The sequence below is a fragment of the Artibeus jamaicensis genome, unplaced genomic scaffold, assembly GCF_021234435.1.
Source record: "Artibeus jamaicensis isolate MK-2021 breed Jamaican fruit bat unplaced genomic scaffold, CSHL_Jam_final contig_465, whole genome shotgun sequence".
NCBI lineage: Eukaryota > Metazoa > Chordata > Mammalia > Chiroptera > Phyllostomidae > Artibeus > Artibeus jamaicensis.
In genome coordinates this window covers 22,634,099-22,649,819 of record NW_026521843.1, presented here as the reverse complement: position 1 = coordinate 22,649,819, position 15,721 = coordinate 22,634,099, and positions in this window count along the sequence as shown.

The window sequence follows — 15,721 nt, the reverse complement described above, 5'->3', positions numbered from 1 at the left end:
TGTGCTCTTCATGTCTATGGTTCTGCTCCTGATCTAGCTGCCCTCTAGAGAGTCCCAAAGTAGTTGGATCCAAGAAGGAACTAACCAGATTTCTTAGTTCTAACAACAGCATCCTCCCTAGCTGATGTAAGGAGGAAGGGCTTCACAAACGCTATTCCAAATTTGCAGAATTTTGGGAGAGGCTAGGCTGAGCTTCTAGCTACAAGTCCCCGACCACACCTCAGATCTGGCTGTGCAAAGGAGCAGCAGCCACACCCAGCCGGGCTGTGGGTGGGTGGTGGGAGCAGCCGTCCCCACCGACTTTGCAACCAGCCTGCCTTTGCCACCTCCGGGCCAGCCAGCCAGCCAAAGGTCTGCCGGGGCTACCCGGTCTGTTTTCTCAGAAAACTTGCTTCCGAAACAAAATCTCACACATGCGTATCTGATTGGCAGAATCTACTATACCTGTTGCATTAATTAAAAATTTTCAATGTACTTAAAGTTATTCTACATGATGGAGGTAGGATCAATACGTGAGGAATTATCAAAGCGAGGAGAAGGTGTATGAAAGATCTGGAGATGGACAGATGTTCACTCTGGCTGCCCATCATCCACACACACCCTTCTTCCATCAGTAAATCTCTGTCTGCCCAGCTTAATACGACCACCCCTTACATAAATACACTGCTCTCTCCTCCAGAGGGGAAGCCCAAAGTTTCCGTTCATCACATACCTCTCTCGATTCAGGATTTTGGTGTGGTGTTCATCCCAATTTAAACACAACGCTGTCTTAACTCCCTGTAAACTATGGATGAAAGAATTGTAAAATGAATCAACAGAGGCTATGTAGAATAGTTGGGGAAGGGGGAGGCAAACAAAAAGAGAATTAGCATGTGTATTTATGCAATTCACCAACAAAGGAACAACAGATAAGGCCTCAGTCGACATTTACCCATTCCACATTCCTTTGCCCTGGGCCACCTGGGGGAGTGACCTTTATCCCCGAGAGATCTGAGCAGGTGGTGTCCCTCTGCTTCTCAGGGGTTGCTCCAGTCCTCTGTCAACTTCCGCCATTAAATGGGTCAGTGTGTTCCTGCCTGCCCATCTCATGTACACCAAATCTTCTTTTCCCTTCTTACTCGGGGCCAGCAACCACCTCAGCTCAGATGGTAAATGCTCCCCCTGCACCCCTCCCCCTCCCGCATTTTATTTGCTTGTTGAGTTGTGGTGGTAAGAGACTGCCAGTCTCAACTGGTTAAAATATTTCCCTGGTGGAGGCATTTTTCTCTGGGACATTTTCTCTCACATCCATTGGCATTTAATTAGTTTCCCTTTAGAACTGTTCTGCATATACTTATTTATTCGTTGACTCCTTAATAAAGCCTGAGATGCTCCAGGTAGGCACATACTGATATCAAATGTTGAAATCTTTACTATAATGTGACTTCTTTCGTGTTCAGCAAATCCACCCCCAACTGAAGACAAGGCCCACCTGTCCTATCCTCGCTTCCCTAATCCTGGGGAGGGGGACCGATGAGCCCCAGGGGGCTGATAGCAGCAGGGGCTCCGGAGAAAAGGATGAAAGGGGACACACAGAACTTTATGATCTCTCAACTAGTTCTGCCACCTTGGAAACAATCACACATTTTTGTCTTTTACCTCATGTCTTTTAGATCCTAAACTCTCAAAGATTTGTTTCTTGGCCATAACATTTAGAAAATCTACTTTTATCCTTGCAACTTTATTTTGTCTAGCTGGTGGAATTATCAGAGAACCCCAGGTATGCTTGATTGCCACCAATTTATCTCAAACACTTACGAACAGAGAAGTGCCCAACAGGGGCAGTGCTTTCTTTCCTGGGCCGACGTGTTCTCGGCACTATGCCCGTGCAAACAGATTATGTAAGTATACCTTTCTTACCTGGGTGTTCACTCATCTGGCACACGGACACCTGCTATATTCCGACTATGCTGAGACACAGTGGTGAGTGAACAGTGGCACAAACACCATCCCTTTGGCCACAGCCTTTATATTCTAATAAAGGATGCTAGTAGTAGGGGCCAAGTTTGGCTTCATTTCCTGAGGCTCAATTAGAAAATCCTGTCATTTACCTAGAATACAGCAGGGGGCAGATGATATCCATTTTTCAAAATCATTTGTGGCACTTGAGCATTTCGGATTCAGCAAATGGAAATTGTTACCTATTTCAGCTTTTGAAGGAGTCTGGTTTTGCATTTTGCTCGTTGCTTCCAAATATGTGCAACACCCCGCTCTCCCCAACATTTTCTGGAATAGTTGTGAGGGGGGCTTGTTAAGCAAAGGAATTCTACTCTGAATCCTTTCAAAAAGAAAGACTATTCAATGGATTTAATGTTAACTTAAGATTTTCTATGAATCTGAATTTTCATTTAGGTGTTTGCTTAGGCTGAATGGTAGCTGCATTTTTATTGCTGCTGGGAGGATGGGGGAAAAGACACCCTCATGATCATTAGCTAATCTTGTTTCCCCCTTAGCAAGAGTAGCCCCTCCTATATCTTTAGCCTTTCAGAACGAATAAGAGGAAAATTTTAGAAATGTTGAGAAAGCAAATGCTGTGTGTGTGCATGTGTGTTACATGTTATTATGGGCACAAGAATGGTATAGGAAGGGGCCAGGAATGTAGGGTGTTTTATTTGGGGCAAAGACCTCAAGAGAATATCCTAATTTTGGATTTTTTAATGCTGTGTTAGATTTTCTGGGTGCTTTGAAGCAGTAAGTATACATTATGTGAAGCTGGATATTGGAATTTCCTATGAAAGGGAAAATCTGAGCAGAAGCAAAGAGAGTTCCTTGAGCAGATGCCTTTCATCAACTGGTACTTTGTTGGATCTTCCGTGAACCGGTGCGTTCCCTGCCCCTCCTGTTCTCTTCCTCCTCATGGGACAGACAGGAAATCGTATGGACTCTGTCTGGCCAGGGCTCCCTGAAGAGCTAGTGGACAAGTTTCAATAGATGTGGAAGGGGAGGGGCTACATCAAGTTCTAGTGAATCTGTGAGGCAATCGCATTGTGTTATTTGGTTGAATTTATTTATCTTTCCCAGGAGACAGTAAGTTCTGTGGAACAGGGTCATGTTCCCCTTGCTCACTATTGTCTTTCCTGTGTCCATGACGTTTTTAATATATGAATACTTTCAGAGCATAAAAACAGTCCTTCTATGGACCTCATTTTTAAAAAAGCCAAAGAGATTAGAGATATGGATAATCCTAGCCATGAGTTGTTTGGGAATTGTGTGGGTGTGTGATTTCCTGGTCCACCTATGAACCTGATCGAACAGAGGTAGTAAGGAGAAATAGCTAAGGAACTCAAATGCCTTCACACTTGACCATCCAATGTTGTAGATTCTTTGAATTAGAAGCCCCGCCCCCACCTGGGGCATTAGATGCCCCACCATCCAATTCAGGAATTCCACAATGTCCCTGAAGGGAAGTCCTCTATATTCTGTTAGAGCACTCACCAAACCTTGAGACAGCTATTGTATTGCTAGACAGCTCTTGTTTCTCTCTCTCTCTCTCTCTCTCTCTCCCCCTCCTTCTCTCCCTTTTTCAGTGGGGTTAGGGAGTACAGATATTTTAAAAATAGAAAAAGACGGGGAAAATGTAATAACACCATATGCCCACTACCTAAGAATTGCCAAGTACTAATGTTTAATCCTTTTTGCCTCAGCCATTGTTGGGAAATAATTCTCCCTGGGTCTCTTATCTTTTTGCACATCTGGACTGAGCTGCAGATGCCTCTTTGCTCTGGACTATCTTTTCAAGGATGTGTGTGGAGTAAACAACTGTGAAGTATAGGCATTGTGATTCCCTTCAGAGTTAAGCACAGGGTTTTTGCAGCCTTGGAAGATAGTGAGTCTTGCTCCAGAACAAAGAACAGGTGTGCTTAGCGACCGCTGTGAAATGATCAGGTTCCTTCGACTCAGGGCTCTTCTCCGACTGCCGCCACTGCCTGTGCAGGTGTTGTGTGACCTCTTCACGTTGTCCTGTGGGACCTGGGCTTCGGAAATCAGCACAAAAATGATGATCTCTTATTACTGCTATTACTGTGCTGCACTGTCTTTTGTCTCTGAACCAGGGGTATTGTGCCAGCATCCATAAGAGTGTGACGGGTTATTATTATAATTGCGCTAGGCTAGCGCTGGCCATGCAGTGCAGTTGGTTAGGCCATTGTCCTGATACACCAAGATTTCGGGTTCTATCACTAATCAGGGCACATATAAGAATCAACCAATGAAAACATCACTAGGTAGAACAACAAACTGGTCTTTTTCTCTCCCTTCCTCTCTTTCTCTGAAATCAATAAATAAAAACAACTATGTGAGACCACAAAAAAGGGTCGAAATAGTACTCAAGAATGTTAATATTAAAACTTGATAAAGATAGGAAAAATAAAATTAGATGATTTCACTGAATGTGAATGTGTGGAAGCCAAAATGCTTACTAAGCAAAATTCAGTAGAAAGTTATAAAAAGAATGAAAGTCAATTAATACATGTTTGTTCCCCATTTGTAAAGACAGCTTAAAATGTTAAAAAATTGACTGTGCTAGACTAAAAGAGAAAAACTGTATTATTAAAACAGCTGATGGCAAAAGGCACTTGATAAAAGCTAGCAACATTTACTGATTAAAAACTCAGGTTCCTTCGACTCAGGGCAAGTTCAATTCTATCCCCATGTAAAATAGGGATAGAATAAAACTTTTAAAAACATAATAAAAATCAGGAACAAATAACATTGACTACTATTATCAGTATTTAGTATTCATTTCGGAATTTTTAAATAATGCAGTAGGTTAATGAAATATGTAAAATGTTGGAGAAAAACCAAACCATTTCTCTTTTTTTTGCAGAGATATAAATATATATTCAAAATGTAGTGACTTTCATAAGCTACTAGAATGCAGAGGAGAATTTGGTGAGGTGGCTGAATATTATAAACATTAAAAAGTCAATAGCTTTTCTCTAAAGACACATATCCAATTAGAAGTAAAAATGGAGTGTATTATAAAACACGAATGTCTTAATTCATGAACTGAGTCAATTATAATGCTTATCCAAGTAGTTTTCCAAAAGATCAGCAATGATTAATGAGACTGCTGAGCATTTATGAGCTTATTTTTAATTTTATTTTTCATCTCCTTTTTTCCTGTTTTTCATTTTTATGATTTTTATTGTTGTTCAAGTACAGTTATCTCCATTTCTCCCCCATCACTCCCCCCATCTCAGTCATCCCCACCCAACTCCCACCCTCAGTCATACCCCCGTTTGGCTTTGTCCATGTGTCCTTTATACATGTTCCTTGGCAACCCTTCTGCCTTTCCCCACCATAATCCCCTCCCACCTCCCCTCTGGTTACTGTTAGTATGAGTTTATTTAAAAATAAAAAGAAAAAGAAAGATTTTGATTTAAAGAAGAAACCATGTCAACCAAAGTAAAAAAAATTAGGTGGTTATGTTCTCAGGTCAAATCAATTTGTTTCTATTCAAAAGATAATTCAAGTATCAACAATGTTCTAAGTATTATTTTTCACTAAACTTCTCTAATTACTGAACTATTATGTTTGAACTACAATATCCCCAAGAGGACTTGAATGAGAAGACTTTGTGGCTAGGTCATTTTGAAACTAAACTCTAAGATAAATGTCTTTCATATATGCTTCAAGAAACATCTGGAATGTTAACAATCCAATGGACCCAAGATTGCCCCCAAACTAGAGAGATTTTTGTTACATAATTAAACATTATCTTTAATTTTAAAGAGAGAAAAAAGAAATAAAAATGAATCCCATTTTGATAGGAACAGAAACTACAAAATACTTACAAATAAATCTGATAAGAGGAGAGTAAAAGACATACATAAAAAAGCTATGATATATTAAAGGTCAGAAGGCAAAGTTGAATAAATGGAGAGACCATGTTTCTGCAACATAATATTTAATTTGTAATGTCAATATTCATTAATAATCTATGTTAATATACCCATTTAATAAACTTTAATTGGAATTAAAATGATTACTTTGGGTGGGTGGGGAAAAACAGATGAAAAGGCATTAATGTTCCTACAGGAAAATGACCGGCTTTACCAGGTAGGAAAATTTAAATCAAACCTATAGATTCAGTAGGAGACTGGTGCTGGAATAGATCGGTGGGGACAAGAAGAGGGTCGAGGTACACCCAATGAGCAGGAAAACATAATGAAGGATAAAAGGTGACATGGGCAGTTCAGTGGCAATGGGACTCTTTAAAAAATTAATTGTACTGGTATACATGGGTATCCATTAAGACAAAAATAAAGCTACACTGCTAGATCACACCTTACTCAAAAGTAAATTCCAGATGGATTAATGTTATGAATCTAAAAGGGACATATTAGTAAAAGGATATCAACATAAATTTGGGATTTTCATGTTTCCCCTCATTCCAGCCCAAGACAGTCACATAAAGGTAGAAGGTCAGGAGCAGAACCGCGACATCCAGCCACAGTATTTTTCTTTTCCTGCTGTGGGCCCTGGGGAAACCAGCCACAGAGAGGCAGTCTGGGCCATGGAAAGGTCAGGAATTTGACAGACAGGCATGGACCAGAATCTCGATTTGCCTCTATATTAGCTGTGGGACTTCGGGCAAGCTCTTTAATTTCTTTAAGCTTCAGTTTTCAGTGAAGCGAAATAACAATAATTTTTGGAGATCTTGCAATGATTAGATTCACCGCTGTCTTGTAAAAGGGCCCAGCTCAGTGGCTGACATGTGTTTGGTGTTCGATGACTGTTCACTTCCTCCCAGGGCTTTCAGCTTCTGAGGATTTGAAAAAGAACACAATTTCGGATATTTGTGAAGGCTGTCTTACAGCACTCTTTGTTATGAAGAAAAGAACCAATAGAGAGATGTCGGTTTGCCTAGTTCAAATCTTTGGGTTCAAGCCTCTTCCAGAAACCTGAGAACTTCGAAGACTGGCAAACTGAAGTGATGATTCTGCCTTTTAGAGAAGACAATCAACAAACATTAGCTCCTCTGAGGGAGACAAATTACAGGAACCGCAAATTCCACAGCGTTTCATAATCTTAGGACAAAACCGTCCAAATCACAGTTCCTGCTTGAGGAATTGTGCTTCCCAGGCTTCTCAGGCCCAAAGTTGGCTATGTCTCCCCTTCTCCTGATTTTGTCACATGGCTCATATGTTTGTTTGCACTTTTGCCCACTGTGAGCTGGGCCATCTCCTAGTTTGGTGGATTCGCAGCCACTCAAAGCCAGCCAGTCTCCACAGAGAGGCCGGGAGGACTTCTGGTCTGGCCCCTAACTATTGGCCCTCAGCTCTGGCAATAACATGCCAGGCTGAAGCTTTGTTTCTTTGGAAATTTTTTTTAGCTTATGGATCAGCTTCCTCTGTTCATTTAAGGGAAGTATTTTGGAGCTTTCTCAGAGAGTTAGGACTTCCATTATCAGCTATGAGATTCAGGGTCTGTCCTGACCAACCTCTGCCTCTGTTCATCCCTTACCGGATCCCCTTCCTTCTCTTCATAGGCAAGTCTGTATTTGTTGGTAAGAGGCTGTGTCTTTTTTGTCCAGTGTCTCAATGAAAGATTATTTGGGTATCAGGAATGGATATTCCAATCCACACCTGCTACCCAGCTTCAGCAAAGAGGGATTTATTATACGATGTCAAGGGGAAATTTCTGAGACTTCCAAGCACAAGTGCAGCCAGGCCGGAAATACAACTAGAACGTTGGGAACTGAGACCATCCTTTCCAATTCTAAGGCCCAGACGATCTCTCTCGTCTCTATTTCTTCATCTCCTCTCTCTCTTTGGTGGTTTCTGGTCTTTGTAATGGACCAATGTGGATGCCACTGTCCTGGCCCTATATGGTGTTTCAGTTCAATCATCTATCTTCATCTTATGATTTTTTAAATCTTTGTGGTAGCTCAATTTAGTGGAAAAAGGAAGACTCTGATTGGTGGCTTGCCAGCCAATAGATTGACAAATTTAAGTTAGATTGGTCCAAATTTAAATCTGATAGGTCCAATCAACTTTGACCAGAAGGCAGGGCCAAGTACCAGTCATTGGCTCAGGGCCCAGACAGGTTCTCTCAGAGGACAGCTGGTTATGTTAGGCCAGCCACCCGGGACCTAGCCAGGTACCAACCCTAACCCTTCACATATTGATAAAGCCTGATAGTTTACAAAGCTCTTTTATATACACTGTTGTTTTCTTGTTCGCTTGATTAATTTGTTCATTCAACAAACATGTATTGACATGCCCTATACCGAGTGCAGGAATAGGTACACTGTACAGGCCCCATGTTCCAATACAACTATGTTGCATGCAAGGCAATTTTATTAGGAGTAGGGGTGCAGGTTTAACACATACTCAGGGAATGTGATGTAAGTGCAGTGACGGAGAGGGTGGGAAGGTGGGCTGGTGTGGATAGACAGGGAAGGGTATAACTTGGGCTTGAGAGTAAAGTGAAAAACTCAGGAAGCCGTTCAATGGCTTGATTATCTTTACACATCCCAGCAATCAGAAATCAGATTCTGCAGGTCAAAGTGTTATGCAATTTGGTAGCTGAGATAACTCAGCCTCAGAGAGGCCAGCTGAGTTGCCTGACATCAGACAGCACTGCAGTCAAGACTAGGTCTAGTTCCTCTTACTCCTGATCCAGTTCTCACTCCTTTCACCTGAGGACCCTCTCCTGCCCCAGGTTTGCTCTAGGGTAGGTGCTTTGGGGAGGACTCATCCCATTAGCGGGGTGCTTGGAGACTTGCAGACTTGGCTTGGTCACCACCGAAATACCAGGTGTGGTCACATTCTACAAAGGCTAAAGCCTACAAGGCTGAGGTGATGGGCTGGGATGGGAAAGGGGAGGAGGAAGAGGGTGAGGAGGAGTTGGGAACTTGTCATCACTTGGCCTGGGGCAGGGGAGTTGGGACTCAGAATTCTAGCTCATGTGACAGGAGATATTTGAATCATAGAGGGTAAAGATGTGGGCGTAGAGAAGAAATCAGACCCTTGCCGAACCTTCAGCAGGCCCGTATCTTAGGGAGGATGCCAAAGAAGGGGAAGATCCTCTCCGGAGATGGAACTGGCTGTACTAGAAGTTCCTGCCCACAGTAGGCCCATCCGTGCAGACCCAGCTGGATGGCTGTGTCCAAACAGGTGCCAGGGTCATCCCTGAGTAGTGAAATAGATTTGGCCTTGGGAAGCGTTTTGGGAGGAAGCCAAGGCAGGTGAAGCTTTCACCATCCTTTCCATTCCACATCTATTTCACTTATAATTGGCTTCTCTTTATCCACAATCCCCAAATGGATTAGTCCAGAAGCATGTAGGTGGTCATGTAACTTTACAACACAATCAACGTCTCCCTTCCTACCAGTAAGAGAAAGTCTATTTAGTGACCTCCCGCACTGTTGCCCTCCTGCTGGAATAGCTCTACAGTGGCCGGAGTCGGAGTTTGAAATCCACAGGCAGCTTTCACTCCAAGGACTGACATTTTGCCTAAGGATATGGTGGTTCGACCTGTTAGCCAGGCCGTGTGGTGGCTGGATCATTTTCTAAATGGCTTCCGGCTCCGAGTAGTAGGATCTGAGAAGACCCCCCTTCTTTCTAAGAAAACATTCCCAGTGTCAGGAAAATTGAAGAGGCAGAGGGGGCCCAAGTGAGCTGTCAGAGTGAGGAAGGGGCCAGCATGGGACTGAGAAGCCTTTACAAATATTTTCATCTCTCCAGAGGACTGAAGTTTCTCCAGATTTGTGGTCCCTCCAACTCCACAGGAATTGTATCACTCTGCAATGTTCCCAGGCGATTATTTCTCCTCGAAGAGCTGAGCCTCCCCTGTCAGGACCCAGTCAAATGACCACAAATCAAAGATAGCTTGGACTCATTCCACTAATAGCAGGGAAAGCCATTAGCTAGAGTTGTTTGAAAAGGGAAGTGGCTCAGATATCTCTGGTCTCACAAGAAAAGCTTCTGTAATGTCAGGTTATTGTTACCAAATGGCTTAGTGGATGGAGGCATCACATTTCTCATAACGAGAGGTTATTTATTGCACCAGTGAACTAACACACTCTCCCTTGTTCACTCGCACAAGATAAGATGAAGAGGCTTTTCAAGTTGAATTAAATTTAAAAGAAACACATGCTTCCAGCTAATGCTTGGGTTTAGCTCTGGTTGCCTAGTGGAGCAGTGTAGATGGCTCCCTCTGTGGGTGGTCTGGGGGGGCTCTTCAAGGTTCTCCTTGCCCAGTCTCTAATGCTTGAACTTGAAGTTGTGGGGATCATTTTTTTAGGGTTAGGACAGTGTTTCAGGCATGGGTTCATCTCTTGGGCTACAGTGATTGGTTCAGGGATAGGAACATGACAGAATGTGGGCCAATCAGAGAGGCCTTTCCAAGACTTGTTCTAAGAAGAGCTAGTGGTGAAGCCATCGTGACTCAAGGAGGGAGGGAGGATGGGTGGGAATGTAGGGTTCCAGAGGCTGTGTTTTCAGGCACAACAGGAAGACCCTTTTCTGTTGAGAGAAGAAAGCCAAACAGAGGTAAGAAGGGAGAAGAGACAGATTGAGATCTCCATGGCATCGAAGCCCAATTCTAGGCACTGAGAGCCCAGATACGTGTGTGAGTGCTCCAATACCCTTCCAATAAAGCCCCATTTTAATTAAGCTTGCCTGTATTGGGTTTCTACCGAGTGCAAGAAAGAATAGTCTGACTAACGCACTCATCAACATGCCTGTGTTCTACAGCTCCCCAGGAACACCATTTCCAGATGGCACGGCCGTAGCTGGGCTCTGAAACGTCAGGTACCTCTGGAGTGGAAGGGCGCTAAGAAGAAGAGTAGAGAGAAAACACCTCGGCCCAGGAGAAGAGGCGAAGCCGGAGAGCGCGTGTAAGTGTTCGCTGTTCTTTCTGGCTTTTTACCGGTTTTGCTCATTGTGTTTTCTGGTAAGGTTCTTTTGAAGAAAGGGCTCTATGACTAAAATAGTTTTACATTCACAGGCTCAGAAGATCTTTTTCAGCCTCTCTAGCTCTAACGCTCCTACTTATTACTTTCTTAGTCCTCTGGCCTCAGCCCATGCCCCTTAGAGTCCTGACAGCAGGCTGTGTTGGAGGGAGGGTCAGGCTCAGGGCAAGAGTGTGGAGGAGGAGGAGTGGGAGGTGGGGGGGAACAGGACTGAGCTCCTGCCAAGGCACTAGCAGTGGCCTCCCTTCCTCCTCCTGACTTCTGCAGACCCCTGCTGAGGGAAGTCTGGAATAGGTCAGTCAGTTGCATCAAGATCCCGCCTCAGCTGGCCATTCTCTCTGATGCTCCATCTCAGAAGGATATGCGTGGCACGCAGGGTGGTCTGCGATTCTTGACTCCTGGAACAACCCCTGGGAAGGAGGCCGCTTGCCAAGCACAGGTGCTCTGAGGCCTGAGAGAGCGGGGGAGTCTGCTGTGAGTGTGGCAGGATGTCAGGCCAGAGGGCGAGGCAGGAGGACAAGGAGGAAGCGTGTGGGGTGGGGAATAATAAACTCCTTCACGGCTCTGAAGGCTCTCGGAGGCTGGTTTTCAACGATAAATAATCCTAGGATGTGTTCAAAGCTCAACAAGAGCCCCTAGTGCCCCACAGCTGGGCAGAGCAGCCCACATGAGGTCTGAGAGCCCCTGAGGGTGACAGTCTCTCTGTGGCCTCTGCAGAGACGGAGGAGGGGTTCTGAAAATGCACTGGAAGGCACTTCTGCAACCAAAATCAAAGCGAGCACCACACGTGTTTACTGAGTTTTTGTGGAATGCTATGCTTGAGGGGGGAGCTTGGAACGTGTACAGCCAACGGCTACTGGACACCTAAAGTGCGCCCATATACCAGTCCTGCACGAGGGCTTTGGGTGGAAGGGGGAAGCATAGAAATAGTCATCGTCCCTGAGTTCCAGGTCAGTGGCAGAAGCAAACACAGCAGCAAGATAATGGACTGGAATCCAGAACTCGCTTCGATGCTCTAGGATGGCCTCAGAGTGATGAAGAGGCCCTGGAGGGCCAAATGCGTTTGAACTGGTTCGAGCAAGAGCAGGAGATCTGGGCAGGAGGACTGAATTCTGAGTCCTTGCAGAAATCTCAGGAAGCAAATAAGAAACTAAAATTCCAGCGGCCAGGCACTAGTGGAAAGAGATAACCCAAGCAGCTTGAAGTGTCCTTTGGGAGGGCCGCGTGTGAGGGGTGGGTTCCGTGCAGGGCCACGGGGTCAGGGGCAGAGCGCCTGAAGCGACCCCCCACAGCATGGAAGCCAGAGGCTGTGCGTTTCTGGTGTTTGTGTTCTTTGTTTGTTTGTTTGTTTGTTTTGGTAAAGCTCGTGGCTGGTGGTGGCTGGTAAGGACTTTCCCCAGAGAGCCTACACAGCCTGAAAGCTGGGGAGAGCATGGCGGCCCTGGGGTGCAGCCACAGTCCCGATGCCCTTCGCCACTCCACAGCCCGCTGTGGCCTGTGCCCAAAAGGTTTCATTAGGAAAGACATGCTTTCCAGGCAACCTGAAGAAGTCCCAGAAAACCTATCCTTTGAAGAAAGTGTCCTTTTTAGGCAGCAATTTTCCACTGGTGAGCTGCAAAGACTTTTAAAACCTGCAACACCTGCCTGTTTAGTCAGCGGCACTGACATTATTTCCCTTAGATGGTCAGATACAAAATGACTAGAGCCAACATTACAATCGCCACCCAGTGTGAATAAATAAAAATTATATCAATTTTTGTCAGATTGGGAAAACATGTTTTTTTGGTGTGCCACAGAATTTTAATAATTAGTTCGCGTGTGACAAGAGATGAACAAGGTTGAATATCACTGGTCTAGGTTTTAGTGTAGTTGCAGGGAAGGCAGGGTGGAGTTCAAAATGAACTTTGATTTTGAACTTTCTAACATTGGTTTGCCATGTTTGGGGAATGCTTTGGGCTCTAGGGCTTTACGGGAGGGCAAAATCATTTTATCCTCATTCGATTTGAAAAAAGTTGTCCATTTTCTTCTTATTCTTTGAAGAACTGAAAAAAAGTGTGTGTGTGTGTGTGTGTGTGTGTAGGAAGGGTACTGGCTGGAATGTCAGGTGATGTGACATCTAATGAAAGACTTGTCATATGTGTTATTCAACCAGTTACTTTGGGGAAAAAATGTTAAATCTTTTCAAATCAACATTTCTAAGCCTCACAGCGAGGATTATAGCAGAGCAGTAGGAAAAAACATCACATCTTTACCAGTTCAGTTCTAGCGTTCTCTTCTTTTCCTCTTCTATATTATCTTTGTAGAAAGGAAGAAATTTGTCCCAAGGAGGCAAATGCAGTACAGTCCATCAGGACTCTCTGTTCTCCCCCAAACCCCACCTATAAAAATCATTTCCCAAACATGTAAACGCTTTGTGGACCTAACTTGAAACCAAAGGTTCTCCAGAATAGAGCACACGTCCGTTGAAAGTCCCCAGGCACCCAGGGGTGGTGTAGGATCTTGTCTGGCTGTTGAATGTGTGGGAGTGATGCCTAGCAGGGGATCCAGGAGGGTAGAAATGGGGCCAAAACACACAGCAGAGAATGCTGGGATCTTGGCTCCTCCGCCCTGGAGCCAGGAGATAAGGCTGGCTGGGGACCCTGGGGTTATCTCGGGAGTGCGTGGATGCTGGAGACCCTGGACAGGACAGGTTGAGGATGTGTTCGTCTCTGTGGATTCTGCGTGTTTCAGTGAAACCCTAGCTGCTGCAGGTCTGAAGATGGAGAAGTTTCATTCCATCCTGTTCTTCCTTCTTAATTTCTCAAATAAGATGCCATTTCACCTCTCTGGGTCTCCTCTTCCTTGTCTGATGAAGGGATTGAGAGGGGTAATAGTCACAGTTTTTTTGGTGTTAACCCCCTGTGTAGGGCTAGCTGCCTGAGTTGTCAGGCCCTGTGCAAAATAGAACTGCAAGGCCCTTATTCAAAAATCAGGGGGAAATGCTGTTGAAAGTCCTGAAATATAAGGCTTTTCCCTTTCTCCTGTGATCTCTCTCTCAACTTGTCATGATGTTTTTAAACTTACTGTTTAACATTCTAAGAAAAGTAAAAATGTAGTATCAATAGACATGATTTTTACCATTTGTGTATCGTGCAAGGCCAGTTTTAAATGCTTAAATATAAGAGCACTTGATTTATATGCATACTCATTGAAATCACACAATTTATGTTTGTAGTATGAACATGCATATGTATTTGGTTTTTACCAGAACAGTAGAAACACTGTGTACATCTAACTCAGCTGTTTTCACTTTACCTGTGATATGCACGCATTCTACCCACACTGTCTACCTTTGGTTTCCTGGTAAGTAAGGAGGGACTGAAAAGACAAGGAACTATGGGTTGCCCTATCTTTCTCTTTCTTTCTAGGTCACTATTTTCAGCATAAATTGTTGACTAGTACAGGGAGGTGACAGGAGTAAGAAAGCAAAAGCTGACAGAGGAAATCACCCCCTGTTTCTATAAAAAGTAATAAGAAAGGAGCCATGATGAGATCTTGTGATATGTAAGAGTTGTTACATGAAGAAAGAAGGAAAGGAACAGGAAAAAGAAATAATAAATGAAGCACAAGCTCAAAAAAAAAGTTGCAGCCTAGTTGACAAAATTATGACATTAAAACTGCAGGACAGCACTAGACATTTATTAGAAAAACCAAAATTCAGAATACTGACAACGTGAAATGCTGGTGAGGACGTGGAACAACAGGCGTTCCACGTATTGTTGATGAAAATGCAAAGTGGGCTACAATTTGGCAGTTTCTTTCAAAACTAAACATATTCTTACTGCACAATACAGCAATTGCACTTCTGCATATTTTAACAAATGAGTTGAAAACTTATATCTACCAAAAACCTGCAGCTGGATGATTCTAGCAGTTTTCTTCATAATTGCCAAAAACCTGGAAGCAAGCGAGATGTCCTTCAGCAGGTGAATGGATGAATAAGTTGTGGCACATCCAGACCATTGAGTATTATTCAGTTCTAAAAAGAAATGGACTACTATGCCAGGAAAAGACATGGAGGAACTTTAAATCCATGTTAGAACTAAGTAAAAGAAGCCAATTTGAAAAGGCTACATGTTGTATGATTCCAAGGGCATGACATTCTGGAAAAGGCAAATCTATAGAGACAGTAAAAAAGATCAGTGATTTCCAGAGACTAACAGTGAGGGAGGGATAAATAGTAGGGGCACAGGAAACTTTTAGGGCAATGAAACTATTCTGTATGGTACTATATAATGGTAGAAACTGTTCTCATTTATTGAAACCTGTAGAAAGTGAACACTAATGTAGACTATGAACTTTGAGTGATAACCCGTGTCCTTGCAGGGTCATTAGTTGTAATAAATGTGCCACTCTGGTTTGAAATATTAATAGTTGGGGAGCTGTGTGTGGGGGGTGAAGCAGGGGTGTGTGGGAACTGTACTTTCCACCCAGTTTTGCTGTAGATCCAAACTTCTCTAAAAAATAAAGCCTATCTTAAAAAATTAGGACAAACATTTTGGAACTAATTTAAAAATAATCAAATCAGGAGCCCGAAGCAGAGATACAGAAGATCAGAGACAGGCTGCAACAACAAAAGTTGCTGAAATATAAACAGAAATAATAAAAAGTACCAAATAAGATTCAAGGAAAGAGAGAATATCTGTATAGACTAATTATGTTAGAAGAAACAGAGGGAGCTGCCAAACATCCATCATCTCCAAGAAGCACAGAGCCCAGAAT